This window comes from Protopterus annectens, chromosome 9.part0 (assembly GCF_019279795.1).
Source record: "Protopterus annectens isolate FY-2018-M chromosome 9.part0, PAN1.0, whole genome shotgun sequence".
NCBI classification, from domain to species: Eukaryota; Metazoa; Chordata; order Ceratodontiformes; family Protopteridae; genus Protopterus; species Protopterus annectens.
Genome location: NC_056743.1, coordinates 1,107,045,757 through 1,107,062,609, shown reverse-complemented (window position 1 = coordinate 1,107,062,609; position 16,853 = coordinate 1,107,045,757). Strand labels below are relative to the sequence as shown.

At 34.2% G+C, this 16,853-nt stretch overlaps 1 protein-coding gene across 3 annotated transcripts in view; it reads right to left on the bottom strand.

Annotated features, from left to right (window-relative positions):
* LOC122811845 (N-chimaerin-like) overlaps positions 1-16,853 on the bottom strand; it is a 274,924-nt gene that overhangs the window by 107,915 nt on the left and 150,156 nt on the right. The window lies entirely within an intron of this gene.

The window sequence follows — 16,853 nt, the reverse complement described above, 5'->3', positions numbered from 1 at the left end:
CTTCAATGAATTTAAATTTGCTGTCATAAACAGTTCTGTATTTACTTTCAGATGTGTTACATTTTAACCCAAGGATAGCCATTCATTAATATTTTTTTCAATGTAAGCAACCATATCCACTTTAAGTCTGAACACTTTTACAATAATAAGTGATACTATAAAAACTGATTATGATGATAGGAGGTACTGCCAGCTATGCCAGGAGAAATAGGGCAGTGGATATGCCAGCACAGCTAGCTGGAATGTTGTAAATAATTATATATCATTTGTATATCAAACTAATTTGTACAGATGCTTGTGCTGAAAATGTATTTGTGAGGTTTGCTTGTGTTAAAATGTATCAACAGTCTACCCTGATGACATAAAATATATGTGCATGCATTATTGTAACTGTTTAAAAGTATGCATTGTAATATCATATACTGGATATAAAGAGGTTAATCTTAATCCACCAGACTTTGCAAAATATTCTTGAAATTAAATTACTTTATGGGTTAAGCCATTAAAGATATTATCCCACAGTTTTGAATGGAGCACAGACGATGTAGGAAGATTGAAAAGGTTTTATGGTTTTATGACTTTCAGCAGCTGCACCACATCTGAGAAAAGCTCTATCTGTGTGTATTGTAGCACATAGGAGCTAAACTTGGTAGCTTCTAGGGATGGGCGGTAGTGCTGGAAACTCAGCAGCATTCTGCATTCTGTCTTGGATCTGACAACAAGGACCACTCACCCATCTTGCCTTGCAGTAGTAAGTAACTTAACTAGGGAACAGTAATTCTTTTAGATTAGTCAGGAAAATATACCAAGATTAGAAGTATTATTTTTCTATAACTGTGTAAACTTTCAAGCTGTGATATTTTCAGTATTCCTGTGATTAAAACTCTGGTCTTTACTGTAAATAGATATTTAGTATTTTCTTGTTCTTTTATTATTTATTATTAAATATATTTAAACTTTTCTTTGTGACTTGTTCTTTTTAGAAAATATTTAGGCTGAGAGAGTATTTGCATATATTTATTTGGTAATAAATGTAGCCACTCCCCATAGTGCTGTTGTTTGGTCAACATTACCATTTGTATTAATATTAATTTCACTCAGTATAATTGGGTACCCTTGTAAGAGCCCTAAAGTAGCTGGTAGGGGTTCTTATGGGAATAATAACTACATTCTAGTCTAGGAAGAAGGTTGTGCAGCAGGTGACTCTGTGCCAGCCTTCCCCAGGTGTGTGTGTGTGTGTGTGTGTGTGTGTGTGTGTGTGTGTGTGTGTGTGTGTGTGTGTGTGTGTGTGTGTGTGTGCATATGTGTATGAATCAAATTTCAAAGATTGTGTGTGGCAGCAGCTTGGAGCAGGGACACAAAGCACTAGTTTCAGAGTGAGGGTATGGGAGGACTTAGCTTGGAACCCCAACTAAGGACTCAACTCTAAGCTGTCCCAGTGGGGAGTCTTATTGGGGGGTCTGGACAAATATAGAGAGGAACCAGCCCCTGGACTGAGCATGTTCCCTGAGTTCTCTTAAGGGAAATTGAGTTAGATGCAAAGAGGACTACATCTGGAAATACTAAGTGTACCTATTTGTATTCCAAGTGAAAGTCACTCTCCAGTATCAGTGATGAGGATTCAGGCTCCTTAATTACTAGCCAAAGGGGGGGCATCACAATGAGCAGTAGATTTACATAGATGTTATTTACTAAATGCACATCACTATTCTCTACATAAAATTATATTGTACAATTAGTAATGTATAAGTTCCTTTCCAGTCCTTGTAGAAGATGGTTGTAGACTAGATCAGTCTTGAATTCAGTTAGTTGTATTTATTTGCCTTTGCACTTTACCTTTTTCCGTGTGTACTGTAAACTCATGTGACACCTACTTGTTGTGGCTGCTGTCCTATCAACTCTTCCCATCCTCCATAAAGGTAGATTGTTCTATTCCTTGGGAATATTATTTATGGGACAGTGCCATATATAACCCCACCACTTACTGTTGCAAAGGTAAGCAAGTCTCATAGGTTGAGAAACCAAGCAATTGTAGTAGTATACAGCATCACAGCAGATTAACTAATCTAGTCCTTTACACAAGTAGTTACAAGTAGTTACAGTATTGAGTAATAGTCACACATAATATAATCCTTTGCACAAGTACTTACAGTATAGACTAATAGCCACAGATATTATAATCCTTTACACAAGTAGTTACAGCATACAGTAACAGTCATAGATAATATAAACCATTACACAAGTTGTTACAGTGTAGGGTAATAATCACAGATATCATAATCCTTTATACCAGTAGATGCAATGCAGTGTAATAGTCACAGATAATATAATCATTAACACCAGTAGTTACAATGTAGAGAAATAGTCACAGATAATATAATCCATTGCACATGTAGTTCCAGTATAGAGTAATAGTAACAGGTAATATAATCTTTTAAACAAGAAGTTTAAATGTAGAGTAATAGTCAAAGAGAACACAATCCTTTACACTAGTAATGACAATGTTCAGTAACAGTCATAGATAATATAAACCATTACACAAGTTATTACAGTGCAGAGTAATAGCTACAGATAATATAATCCATTACACAAGTAGTTATAGTGTAGAGTACTAATCACAGATAATACAATCCTTTACACCAGTAGTTACAATGTAGAGTAATAGTCACAGATAATGTAATCTTATCTTGTAAAGTAATAGATACAGATATTATAATCTGTTACAAAAGTAGTTACAGTGTATTATAATAGTTTACAGATAATATAATCTTTATAGAATTAGTTTCAGTGTAGTGTAACAGTCAAAGAAACAAAAAAAACTTGGGTATTTCACCAGGCCTAGACATCATATTTTATTTTATTGCCACATATGAGACCTAGGTTCTGAATAGATTTTACAGTGTGAGAACAGACGAAGGAGTGGCAAATAATCACAACATATTTTTGTTCCTGTGGAAAAGGAAGACTAACAGCTTAAGCACACAGTAAGCTAATATGGCAGCTTTTTGGGACAGGAATAGATTATGGCATTTTTCACTGTAATTTTGGGATCATGTGCAAGTAGGTTTAATAGGGAACTGTGGCTATTTCTTCGATTAGGGAGAAAAGTATAAGACTTTGCATACTTAATGTAGGATGAAATTAATTCTTTTCAGGGCCTTAACTTCTGCCATCGAGGAGATGCTGTAATGTAGAGTTGACATGATATGTTTTATTGGACCAATCAAACTTGAAAAGTTGCTGAGCTTTTTTATTAACAGGTGCCCTTTGTCAGGAGTTACTAAGTTATTGGTAGTAGATGCTGTACAAAGTCACTTTTAAACACAAATTGAAATTAAAATGCTATATTTGACACTGATAAAGTATTAAATAATGACAAAGGGTTCCTGTTAGCCTGAAAGCTTAAATAATTAAAACATCAGTTGGCCTAATAAAAGGCATTGCATCACCTTTATATTCCACTGTTTTCTGTTTATGGTTCAACACAGCATTTCTGCCTCTTTTCTGTTATATAGGAAGAGAGACCGCATGTTGACATGAAATAGGAATAGAAGGATGAATTTAACTGCCTGTGTCACAAGGTATGAAGGATCACAGTATCGTATCCATTCTAGCAACACCAAAACAGAATAAAAAAATTTGACCACCATATTTCTGGTTTCTTCATGTTGATATTTCTGTTTATATTTTGGAATGGCATAAGTACACCTTTCCTAGTTCCTGTTTAGATATGCTTTCAGATTATTTTTATTTAACCCCATTATTCTCCTGCCATTTACCAACATAATGTCTGACAGTCTTGGTCAAGGTTACTCTCAGTGAGCATACCCAAAGACTAGAACATTCCATCTTTGTGGAGGAAGGGAGAATTTGGTAAGCCCATAATCTATTGTCTGAATTCACCATATGTTTATAAGTTTGGCAAAGAACCTCAAATGCCCAAGTTTCTATGTTGGAATTCATAGAAACCCATGCAGTCATCAAATTTCCTCTTAAAGGTATGGGTGAATGACCTGACTTTAATTGAAAACAAAGTTTATTCAATGACAGTTGGAGTCTTTGACATATAAAGCTGAAATTATATTTATAATTCAACAAACTATACATTTTTCAGATGTTGTGGCATACCAAATGAGAATCCTAGACTAATAGCCAATTAATTCAATAACTACATTTATTATTTTATGAATCCAACAACAAACAGGAATGTTGATATTTTTGACATCTCAGCCTGATAATTGTTCATATTTCCCATTATATCTGAGATAACTGTTGCTAAAAAGTTCTTAGGGAAACAGCTACTAGACAAATTGCCCGGGGTTATAATTTCATCAATTAAATTTACATTAGTTCTTGTTTTAAGACCTCTATATTGTGGCTTATTAAATAAAGGAATTTTCAGACCTCTTGGGAAACATATTACCCCCAAATTTTTAAAGTTTAATAAGTCGTTACCTTAAAATTATAGGCCAATACGTTCAACCATGATTTTGTAAAAATGTGTAGAAACAGGCAACCTGATGTCCTGAAGAAGAAACTTGGACTTTGTTTCCTGTGGTTAGTATTGACTATCTGGACATCAGGTTGCCTGTTTCTACACATTTTTTCAACCATGATTTTGGCAAACTGTGTCAAAAGATGCCTCATGCAGTTGCTGATAGCCTCTTAATTACAGTGTGATCTACTTGGACACTAACAAATGTTTTTTTTTTTTTTTTCACAGGGGAAACCAATCTGAACTAAATTTTTTGAGTTTTATGATTAGGTTAACTTAAATCTTGATTCAGGTTTATCCGCTGGATCATATATTTAGACCTTAAGAAAAAACTTTGACAACTTGCCTCACTCATTAATTATGAATACTCTAAATTTATTTAAATTTAATCAGTATTTAGTTTTATGGATTTATTACTGGCTGAGAAACTGTATACAGTGTACGTCAATTCAAAATGTTCTTTCTAATAACAAACTAATCAATAAGAGTGTTCCACAGGGCTCTTCTTGGGTCCAATTCTTTTTTATTTAGTTATGGCTACCTTTCCAACCAGCAAAAACTGCTGGGTAAATAACTTCAATGATGACGATTGCAAGATTTTTTTTTTTTGTGGTTATATTCTATGATTGCCTCATTCTCAACAAGCGTTTGAATGACATTTCAGCTTGGGCAAAGCAAAGCAAATGGGTCTATCCTACAGTAACAACTCCATAGGCTAATGATAAAAAATGACTTTTTAAGTCTAGCCTTTTCATAAATTTATTGCACGGGTGTTTACACCACTCATTTTATAGGGGGTAAAACATGGGCATGAGTGGTCAAGCATTTATAAGCTTCATCTTTCTAAGGGTGATATAGGTAGCAGGCCAGGAGTAAATTCATGACAATGTAATTTAATAGGTATGTGATGAGATATCAATGAACAGATTATTTAGACATAGGGATATTGACCCTAAATGAAACAACTATTAACAAGCATGTCAACAACATAAATGCCAAACCTTTGAAATAGATAAGCTCTTTGCCTAAATATATTTCACTAAGTGATAAAACAAGTTTAGTAACATAACATAACATACTGCCTACATAAGCTCATTACTGTAATATAATAATTCCCTAAGTATGTATAATAATACTCAGCTTAACAGGATCAAATCAGTACTAAGAAGGATTACTAACAATATTCCCTTTGTTAAGTATATTTATTATAGAGGCAGATGTTTTAAACTTAACCTGTATTCATTATATTATAGCCATTGTTGGGGTGAGGCTATCTTAGCCAAGGGTAAGATAGAAAAGGCCATGAGGAACTTAGAGAAGGGTGTTAATTCAATCCCTCATAAATATACTTACTTAAATTTCACAGTTTAACAAAACTACCTCCCCCATAAAATAAGAGACATTGACAACCGTGCAACATTAAAAACTCAATTGGACTTCTTATTGGGTGATAAAGTATTTGATCCAAGTTTTAAGAAGGCAGTGTACTAAAACAGCCTCATAGCTTGAAATACTGAATTTAATAATTTATAAATTGTGTCTAACTTTATAAACATGATAATACTAAAAAAATAGCAAGCATTGATATCTCTACATAATTATTACAATACCACTTCAGGATTTGACTGTTGAGTGAAAAGTGAGATTTCACAAAAGCTGAAGTTAAATTCAAAAGAATAAAATGAGTACATGCAATTTGTGTTGCTCATGGAAAAGTCATTGGCAGCCATTACATATTTATGGAAGGTTACGTGATTGGAAACAGTTCTTTATTTTTTTTTTTCAAATAATTTTTTTATTATTTTCCAAATAAGAACAATGCAGACAGAATAGAAATACAAAACATTCTAAGTTAAAAACATGTGGATGAACTTGAATAAGGAATTACATTCAGTACTAGAATACAATTACAGAATAAAAAGGCAATAGGAGAAATATAATGCTACAGGAGGCATTGAGATCTACTAAAAAAACAAAAATAACTGAATAAACACTATTTACAAAAACACAAATAAAACCCATGCTACCTTAAATGTATAAAGGCAGTACCAAAAGAAAGAATTGTAAAGGTTTTGTAGGGGAAGGGAATAGCCAAAAGAGAAAAAAAGGGAAGAGAAGCGTATAGATAAATAAATAAATGAATAAGTAAATAAGACAAGTATTCGCAAGGGAATGTCACATAAGAAGGGGACGTAAGATATTAGTCAGATAAAATTACATCTAACAGGCATTTCCATAGATTGGCGAAATAGGCTTTCTTCCTAGGACCATTGATAATGAACTTTTGAGCTGATATATACTTTAATGCCATCTCTTTGAAACCCTGCCAGCACATTTTTGTGCGATCTATCCAATTATTAGTGATGTAGAGTTTGATTAAAGAGCAGAGGGTGATTAGAATGTGAAGGTGAAACTTAGGCATCTTGAAAAGGGGAATATTCAATATGGCTGTTTGCCAAGAGAGTGTGGAGTTGTAGTAATCCATTTTATTTAGTCGCACTTTGAGAGAACACCATAATTTATAGGAATGATTACAGTGCCACCTAATATGAAGAAGGTCTGCACTCAAGCAAGGGCAGCATGTACAAGCAGCGGAGTTGTTAGGATTAAATTTATTGAGTATTACAGGTGTGTAATACGCATTGTTATTCAACATCAATTGGGTATATAATAGTTTTTTGAAGGGAGCAAGTTCAAGGGTGGTTTTTATGGCTAGAAGTTTTTGATCCTCCGTAATGGGAGAACTCACATTGTCCCAAAAGGTGGAGAAAAGGCAATTATTATTATCTAGTAATGGTTTAAGTATCTTGTAAGAGGAAGAAATAGTTTTTTTGGGATTTGAAAGTGTAGAGATAACTTCAGATAGTTTATTGATTTCCCGTGAATCAGATGGAATGCAGACAACTTGAGAAGATATGATTTCTCGTAATTGACGGAGGGTAACTGTGTATTTATTATTGGCCTTGAGAGTTACACGTAGTTCTGTGATCGATAGGGACTTATGTTTAAGAAGGTCCCAAACTGTAAAGTCCTTGATAAGGGGAAATTTAGAGAGATCAAACATATTGTTATTAATTTTAAGATTTGGATTCAGATGCAGTGGTTGTAGAAGGGGGAGAATGTTTTCAAGATTAATGTCCTTAATCAATTTTTGAAATAATCTAATTTTATGCTTCAGTAAGGGGAGTGGTTTGGAATTATATAGAGAAATATGGGAAAGAAATGGGATAGCTTTCAGGTTGATTTTATTGGAGGTAACATGACGGTGCCATATCTTCAACCAGGCAGGAGTATGGCTGAGTGAATTAGAATTCATGTTTGAGATGGACCATAGTCTGTTTGAGCAAATAATCGTATAATACAAATGAAAATTTGGGAGGCCCACCCCTCCTTTCTCTTTGGGGAAAGTAAGTTTAGAGTAAGAGATCCTGACTCTCTTGGGAAACCAAAGAAATTTTGCGATGTTTTTGTTAAATTTGAAGAAAAGGTTATTTGATATCATTATATTCGTAGCATTAAATTGGTAGAGAAGTCTCGGTAGAATATTCATTTTCACAATGGCTACTTTAGAAAGAAAGGCTAATTTAAAAAGTTTCCATCTTTGTAAATCTTGGCATATAGTAGCCCAAGATTTTAGTAAATTATTTTGAAGAATAGAGGCTTGGTTGTGTTCAAAATTAATGCCGAGATATTTGATACTATATGAAATATGAAAGGAAGATTCAGGGAAAAAATAAGGTTTAAGAGCGTCAGGGTTAATTGGGAGGATAAGTGATTTTTTCTTATTAATTTGAAGGCTAGAGGCACTAGAAAAGTTATTAATTACATTTATAAATTTTGGTAGGTCAGAGTTGGGATACTGAAAGTATAAATTCAGATCATCGGCAAAAGCCGATAAGGCAACTTGTGTATTCAGAATTCTGGGGATAGTGTGGTGTGTATTCTGAACAATATATAGAAAGAAAGGTTCAATAAATATATTAAAAAGGAAAGGAGAAAGCGGGCAACCTTGTCTTGTTCCATTAGTAATCAGAATCGTATTAGATCTTTTTTTATTTATATATAGGGAGGTATAAGAATTTGTATAAAGAATTCTGATCATATCTATAAAAGATTTAGGAATATTGAAATGGGACATGGTGGAGAATAGGAAGTCCCAGTTTACTCTGTCGAATGCTTTTGAGGCGTCAAGAGTTAAGGCATATAAAGGATTTTTATCTCTTTTAGTAAAGTGTATTAGTGAGTCCAGCGTTAAAGTATTGTCCCATGTATGTCTGTTACTCATGAAACCAGCTTGATCCTGAGATATTATATGTGGCATTATCTGTTTGAGTCTGTTGGCCAGAATAGCTGCAAATATTTTAATATCTACATTAATAAGCGAGATGGGTCTGTAGCTGTGAGGATCTGTTTTGTCATGATTATTTTTTAAAATTAAAATCATTTTAGAAATATTCCAGTGCAGGTCAGTAATTCCATTTCTTATAATAAAGTTGAATACCTTAAGAAGAATAGGGGCAATTTTTAAACTAAAGGTTTTAAAGAAGTTAGTAGTAAAACCATCTGGACCAGGAGATTTGCCTAATTTGAGATTATTAATGACATTTTGAATCTCTTGAATATTAAACAGAGTGGATAAGAGGGACGACTGATCTGGATTAAGGGAAGGGGCAGCAATTGAGTTGAGAAAGGTTTCTATTTGGGGGTTTAAGGAATTTTGGTCGTTCTTGCTATAAATATCGGAGTAAAGAATCATGAAATAATTGAATTATTTCAGAATCTGATTTGTAAAGTTTCTCCTTATATTGGAGGATGGAAATTTTGGCAGCACTATTGTTATTTTTAAGTATTCTAGCCAGAGTTCTCGAGGGAATTTGCGCCCATTCAGAATATGTAGCAATAAGTCTTTGTTCCTGAAGAGAGTAATTATGAGAGTGTAGATCAAGTAATTCTTTGCGTGTTGCTTTAATCAAGTCTTCTGAATTTGAGTCAGGATGTGTTCTCTGTTTTTTCTCAAGAGATGCTAGGGTAAAGAGCAGATCAGATTCTTTTTTTTTATTGAGTTTTTTAAAGAATGAGGCTTTACTAATCAGAAATCCTCTTAGTTCTGCCTTGCACGCTGCCCATTGTATATCTGGTGCTATGTTGGAGTTTTCAAGATTAGAGTAAAGGTCAGTAAATGTACTGTTAATTTTGTTTAGGATCTCCTTGCTATGTAAAAGATTGTTATTAAGAGACCAGTTAGAATAGGAAAAAGCAGTGCGTGTAAAGATAATTTTAAGGGATATTCTTGCATGATCAGATAGAAATCTTGGTTCACTGCTGAAGGTGTTGTTAAATTTAGAAAAAAAGTTGGAGACTGCTACATTAACTGTTAAATTTGTTAACTTGATGCACTTATTTCCTAATGTGCACCATTGTTTTTGGACTGCCTCATAATTGTATCATAAATAGAGTTCTGGTCTACACATGGACGTCGCTTTATTCTCAAGATGTAGTCTCACCCAGGCTTGCTCTACTCTCATTGTCTAGCTATATAGCACTTCAGTGCTCCTTCAGTGTTACTGGTTTATATCCTCTGCTTTATTACTATAGAATTTATGTAAAAATGTCAGATATTATATTTGCTGTTTAATACGTCTGTTTTGAATGTATGATAATCTTTAGGACTTCCTATAGTTTACTCATATTATTAATATTTAGTCACTTGGATGCTCTTGTGTGTTCTGGTTGGCACTCTAGGTTGACGCTCTGTAGGAATTTTAGTAATTTGTACATATGTATAATAGTGTTCTGGTTTTGTTATGTGTTTTTTTTTACTTCTTCTCTTAAGGGGTTCAAGTTAGGCACTGGGTATAGTATGAAGAAGTATTTTGCTATCCCTACAGATACGTCTAAATTGTTTTCAAAGTCAGTACTCTTGCTGATATACTCACACCTCACCCTATTTAATCTTTGGGTAATATACTCTCAGCATCCTATGTCACATTCAGATTCCTTAACTGTCTCTCAACTTTATATTGCTTCACTAATTCAACCTGTTAGTTTGTCTCCATGAGTTGGGCTATAGATAGTTGGAATGTTAAAGGACTACAAAATCCTGCCAAAAGAAATCTGCTACTTCATCTTATCTTTAAATCCCAGGCCAATATTTGCTTCCTACAGGAGACACACCTGTCAAAAGAGGGATGGGACAAAGTCTCCACCAAGAAATGGATTAGAATTATTATAGCTGATGGGGATAGCACAAACTCTAAGGGAGTAGCCATTATAATTAAGAAACAATATCAGGACACCATAAATGTAATCAAATCTGACAAACATGGCAGGTGGTGCTATTTTACTTCTATTCTCCCTGGCACAACTAAACCAGTTCTTTTTCTTAACCTTTATGGCCCTTGCTCTCAACAACACACCTTCATACTAGAAATCTATAATATTCTTAGTTCGTTTCAAAATTATCTTTATATAATAGGTGGGGATTGGAATGCGGTAATCAATCCTAATTTAGACCGCACCAGTAATTCTTTATCATATAACTTTCAAGCCTCGGTAGCTCTAGAAGAACTTATCTCAGACTTTTACCTTATTGACACTATTGCATTTAGTAACATCTTAACTAAGGACAACCTATACACCTTCTACTCCAATTGCCACAAATCTTGGTCACGTCTTGATTTTTTCCTGGAAACAGTTCTTTAAAACAGTAATATTTCTATTTTCTAACAAACATTTGAAATATTTAGACATTAAAAGATACAGTAAAAAAAATGAACAAAAGTGGATACAATTCACTCTGCCTGTTGCTTAAAAACCCTTGGTGAAATTATGAAAATATGGTGAATAACAGATATGGAAGAGAGATAATGGAAAAATGTTCACATAGAGGATGAAAATAAGACACAGAAGCCCTCACACAGAGGTAGTATGTATAAATTCCAGTAAATGTTGAGGGGATTGTGAGAAAGCTGCATATGTTGTGTAAGATTTTTCTCTTTCATAAGATGACAGGCTTTTCTTAATTTCTAAAAAAATGGAATAGATGTCCTTGCCAGGCTATAATCTCAGTGTTAAGATCGTCCTGGAATTATATTTTGAGTTATTTTTCTCAAAATATGAACAACATTTAGTTATGTTTGTATCTTCTGATTATTATGTTTAGTTCCTCCCAGTATATAACTTATCTAATCTTTTATAAAGCTGTTATAAATGGCTGAAACAAAAAATTGTTTGAGTGCATAACGTAATCCTAAACCATCAATTAGGAAGACTGTCTCTTGCAAAATAAGACTATATATTGTACAAAATAAATTATTTTAATTCTGTCTTCTATGCCCTCTTCATGGGCAAATCACTGACTGGTGCAAAACGGAGCACTTATGGGTGTTGGTCAGTCATAGATTAGTAAACAAAATTTTATTGACCAATGTAATGATAATGCTGCTAAATAAGTAATTGTACAAAATATACTTAGAGGAAATTAATGTGTATTGATCCCATTTTTGCAAGGAAAACTGCAATGGATAAAATGCTTTAAACAAAACCTGCCCAAGGCAATGGAATCTAAAGGGAAACACCCTGGAATTCATATGGAATATACAGGAGAGCAGGTAACGTCATTTAGTAATCTTTTCATGAAATCATAGTATGGCTAAATTGCTGAATTCTGCTGTACAGCAAACATGATTCCCTTTCAGAGACTGGAGCAGGACATTAGCTGGAAGCGCCCAACCTATTTGTTTCACCAATCTACAGAGAAAATTATATAATCACTCTAAAGGTCAAAATAATTGTAAAATTTCCTGAAAATAACAACAGTCAGATATACAATGCAAACAAATATATGGATTTGTAATGGAAAAGCTATGTTAGATGAATCCAGCATATATATATATATATATATATATATATATATATATATATATATATATATATATATATATATATATTTCATTTGTAGTTCTGGTATTATAGATCAGAAAATTGTGATAGATATAGTCTGGTTAGAAATAAGTAAGGAATATAACATGGTATTAAAAAGGTTACTAAACCTGGAGAGTCTTGAGAGAAACCCATTTGGTTACACAAGAATATAACACAGAAGGGTGAAGAAAATGGAGTCCATTTAGGGAAAATAATTCTTATGGGGCTATAATAGAGGCAAGCACTATGATTTTTCTTTTGCAATGCCTTCATAAGTGACATTACAGAAGACTGTATGGAAAAGTCTACATTTATATCTGAGAAAAATGTGACAAAATACATTATACATACAAATATGCCAAAAGAACAGAAGAAACATGATAGCACTGCATGTATGTTCTAAAATTTGTAAAAAAAAACAAAAAACTGGCAATGGGAATCATAATCCCAAGAACAAAGTACACAACTCAACAGCAAGCAACAGTGACAGCAAAAGACAAAAATAATTATTGGTAGATATAGCAAATTATCTAGAGGTAAGCAAATAACATCTGACAACAGTAAAGATTGCTTGGGAATACAGAAAAGCCAGGACAAGACATCACCAGCAGAAGTTAAACCTAGAATTGATTTTATCAAATCTGGGTGCCTTGTCTCTAAATAGGCATAGATAAGATTGAAACAGAAGATAGCAAAATATTGCATGGTCTGCCTCTGAAACAATGTAAAATAGCTTACTTGTAAGCTTGAAATAAAGAGTTTGAGTGAAAGCATTCTAGATATATTAAAGTTTCTCAAATAAGTAAAGAAATCTAAGTAGATGTTTTACTCTAACAGGCAGATATAAAAGGACAAGTAGGTAAAGGTTAAGGATACAATATGAGTACCATGTGGGAGATGTGGAGAAGTATTATTATAAATAAAGGGTAATGGGCCATTTTGCATGCCTTTCTAAAGTGACTGATAGCGTTCCACAAATCAGGGACAAATCCTGAAGTAATTAGAGAAAATCAGGGATACTACTATTAACTTGAGACACTAACAAAATAAGAAAATGTGAGTTAATAAATATTTTGGGAAGTAAAAAGTATATAACACTAATTACTGTCCTTATTTATTAACTATAATTCACCAACTTTTCTTCAAAAGTCACCAGGTTTAGGAGGGATTAAGAGTGACAGAGCAAAAATTTGAGTCAGTATCAGGAAGGTCCCTGAAAATTAGGACAGTTGAGAAGTATGTGACAGTATGGTTAAAATGGAAATAATAATAATAATAATAAAAATAATAATAATAATAATAATGCATGTATCCAAAAATATAAGGATAAAGCTCTGTTATAATTGTATTTACTTATTTTTTATGTAACTTAGGCTGCAATCTAAAGGAAACAGCAGCAGCAACATCAGCAAAGAATTTCAGAAAAGATACTAACACTGAAAACAGTCATAAGAACATATCCTGAGGAGCTGCACTGCATGTTTTGGTGTGGAGAAGAAATACATTAAAATTAAAGAAGTGGTGACTAGGAGGAGGATAGTCTGAGAATCATGAGCCAGAAGGGAAAGACAACAAAATAAAATAGAGTGAAATTTGAAAGTAAAAGTAATTTTGAGAATATGTAGTCAGATAGGACGGAACATTTGAAACTGAGGGATGGTTCAAATCATGAAAAACACACAATAAAAGGAAGCAGAATGGGAAGGTAACAGATATGAATAACAACAGTGGATCTATGAAAGAACAGATGATATAAGAATTCATGAGCCATGAAAAGTATGCTGACAGAGACAGGGAATGCTATTAGAGAACATTGAAAAGGACTATGAGATACAAGTAAATGGTTAAAAGACAAGTTATAAAGAATGGGCAGTAAAGAAGTTAACTTGGGCAGTTATTACAGGTGTTATAAAAAAAGTAAATTGTTGCTATTTTTTTTTTACTTCGCCAATCATCTTTATTGAATTATCACTTGTGTCATAGGGAAATTTACATTCATATAAAAGTAATCAAACTATGTTAACATAGCAAACATTATACTTCACATGTATTACTATATCTCATATAACCTAAGCAATATTACATAAATGATTCAACTCCTGTCTTTTTTAAACAAGAAACAGCTTTAGTAAACCATCACTTACCACACAGGCAAACATACATTTATATAAATGAAAACAAACCACATTGACACAATCCTAGTTGCAAGCATTTTACATCACAAACCATAATGACACACTCTCAGTTACAGACATTATAGATCACTTATAATCTACCCATTTTTTCTCACTCAAACATTACATAATTCATTTAAGTTCTGCCACCTTTTAATCCTCATTCTTCCCTTGTATGCATTGTTCCCACAATCCCATGTTTTCCTATGTAGTTTGCTCCTACCCCTTTCTAAAGTTCTCAATTCCTGTTAGTTTACCTCTGTTACTATATTTGCTAATTCCAGTATAGCTGGTTTTAGAGTTTGGTTTCTATTTTCTAGTAATTGCCTTTGTGGCAGCCATCACTATTAAGCATGGTAATGCTTTACCATGTCTAGGCAATTCCAATTTTGTATCAAAGCTCAGAAAGATCATCTCCTTCTTCAGACCAATCTTCCCACCCAGGATCTCTGACAGTACATTTCGCAGAGAATCCTTAAAGTCTGCCAACTCATTGCATTCCCAGAAAATTATGTCCCACCTACCTCTTTCTTCCCCTTCACACCTCCAGCATTTGTTGTCTGCCTGAGGAAAAATTCTCTGTTGTCTACTTGGGGTTTAAAAATATCTATGTAAACATTTATAGGCAAAAATCCTAAATCTTCTAGATTTTGCTGCATATTTGGGAAATATACATATATCCTCCCATTGTTATTTTTTTGTGAATTGCTTACCCAGTCTCTCTTCCCAATCCTTTTTACCTCCTCTGATTGATTCTTATAGTTATCATGCAATATTTTATATGGTGTACTAATTATTCCTTTCTTAATGGCAGCTTCTGTTTTTGATTCTACTAAACACTCTACCAGTGCTGGTCTTTCATTTAGAACCAATTTATTTAATTCTCTTTGCCTATACTCTTTTCAATCCCTGATAGGGAAGGCAATCTCTAACCTGCAGTCCAAATACATTCTTGGCGTGCTCACATTCTGTCATCTTTCCATCTCTAGTTACTTGCTCCTAATATCTTGGTTCTTTTGCCAGTTTTCTCTAATAAATTTAAGCCCCCTCTTGCCTATCATCTGTATCCCTAATTGCAGTCATCCCTATCAATAGAATCGCCTTTCTCCATAACAGTGTTCATTTAGTTCTTAGAATTGTTTTTGTTCAAAGTGTAAATATTATTGACCACTTACATAGAGAATTATCACATTATACTTAAGCAACTGTTAACATGTTAACAGTTGCTTAATTATCACATTATACTTAAGCAACTGTTAACATGTTCATAGGTTCATAGGTTCATAGGTTCATACTAGGCTATCTGCCCTAGGGCATTTATAAGCCTAGCCAGAGTGTGTATGGCTATCGCCACCCATTTTAAATTAATTTTGCTATGCCCTTTTCGAGAAAGTATACTGTGCCTCTGTCTAACAGTGACACAGAAGTGATACCCGGGTAAACCGATTCCCATCCACTCATCAAGATTCCTTGAAGAGTCAATGAGGACTCTGCCTAACCTGGACTGAGATTTTATTCCAGAGTGAAGGGAGCCTCTGGGTTATGAATCTGTCCCTCCAGCATGTCCTATTTATTTCAGTGCTGAGGTTTAAGTTCCTCGAGCGTGTAGCTCGATGGGATTTGGATTTTCTGAGGTGCAGCATGTCCATTAATTCCGGGTTGGACATGGTTTTATACGTCAGGCACAGATCGCCTCTGAGCAGGTGGTATGCCACTGAGTAGAGCTGGAGTTTCTTTAACCGGGCAGCATACAGCACCTGTTTGAGCCCCTTGATCCTGTTAGGGAGGTACTTTTGGGGTCTTTCCAGTTGCTGCAGGTGTCTGGTAAGGTACATCCCAAAAGGGGCATTGTGCTCAATTATGGGCCTGATGAGGGATGAGTAAAGAGGCACGATGACCTCCCCTGATCTAGATGTGAATCCCTTCATGATTAGGTGGGCTATATAAAATGTTTTTCTAACCACTTTGGCCACGTGGTTGTCAAATGAGAGATTGCTATCAACTTGGGTCCCCAGGTCCCTAATTACTTCTTCTGTACTTAATGGATTACCACCTATGTGGTAATTTGTGGGCACTTTGTTTTTGCCAAAGGGATGACTATACACTTTTGGCGTTTAGCTTGAGGCCATGGCTCTGGCACCAGTTGTCTGTTTCTATGAGGCCCTTTGGAGGATGCTTGTGTCAGCTGGAGAGTCTATTATGGCACCCAGTTTGCCGTCATCTGTGAACTTGGTCAGCCACAGTCCTTCCATGTTGGCCTG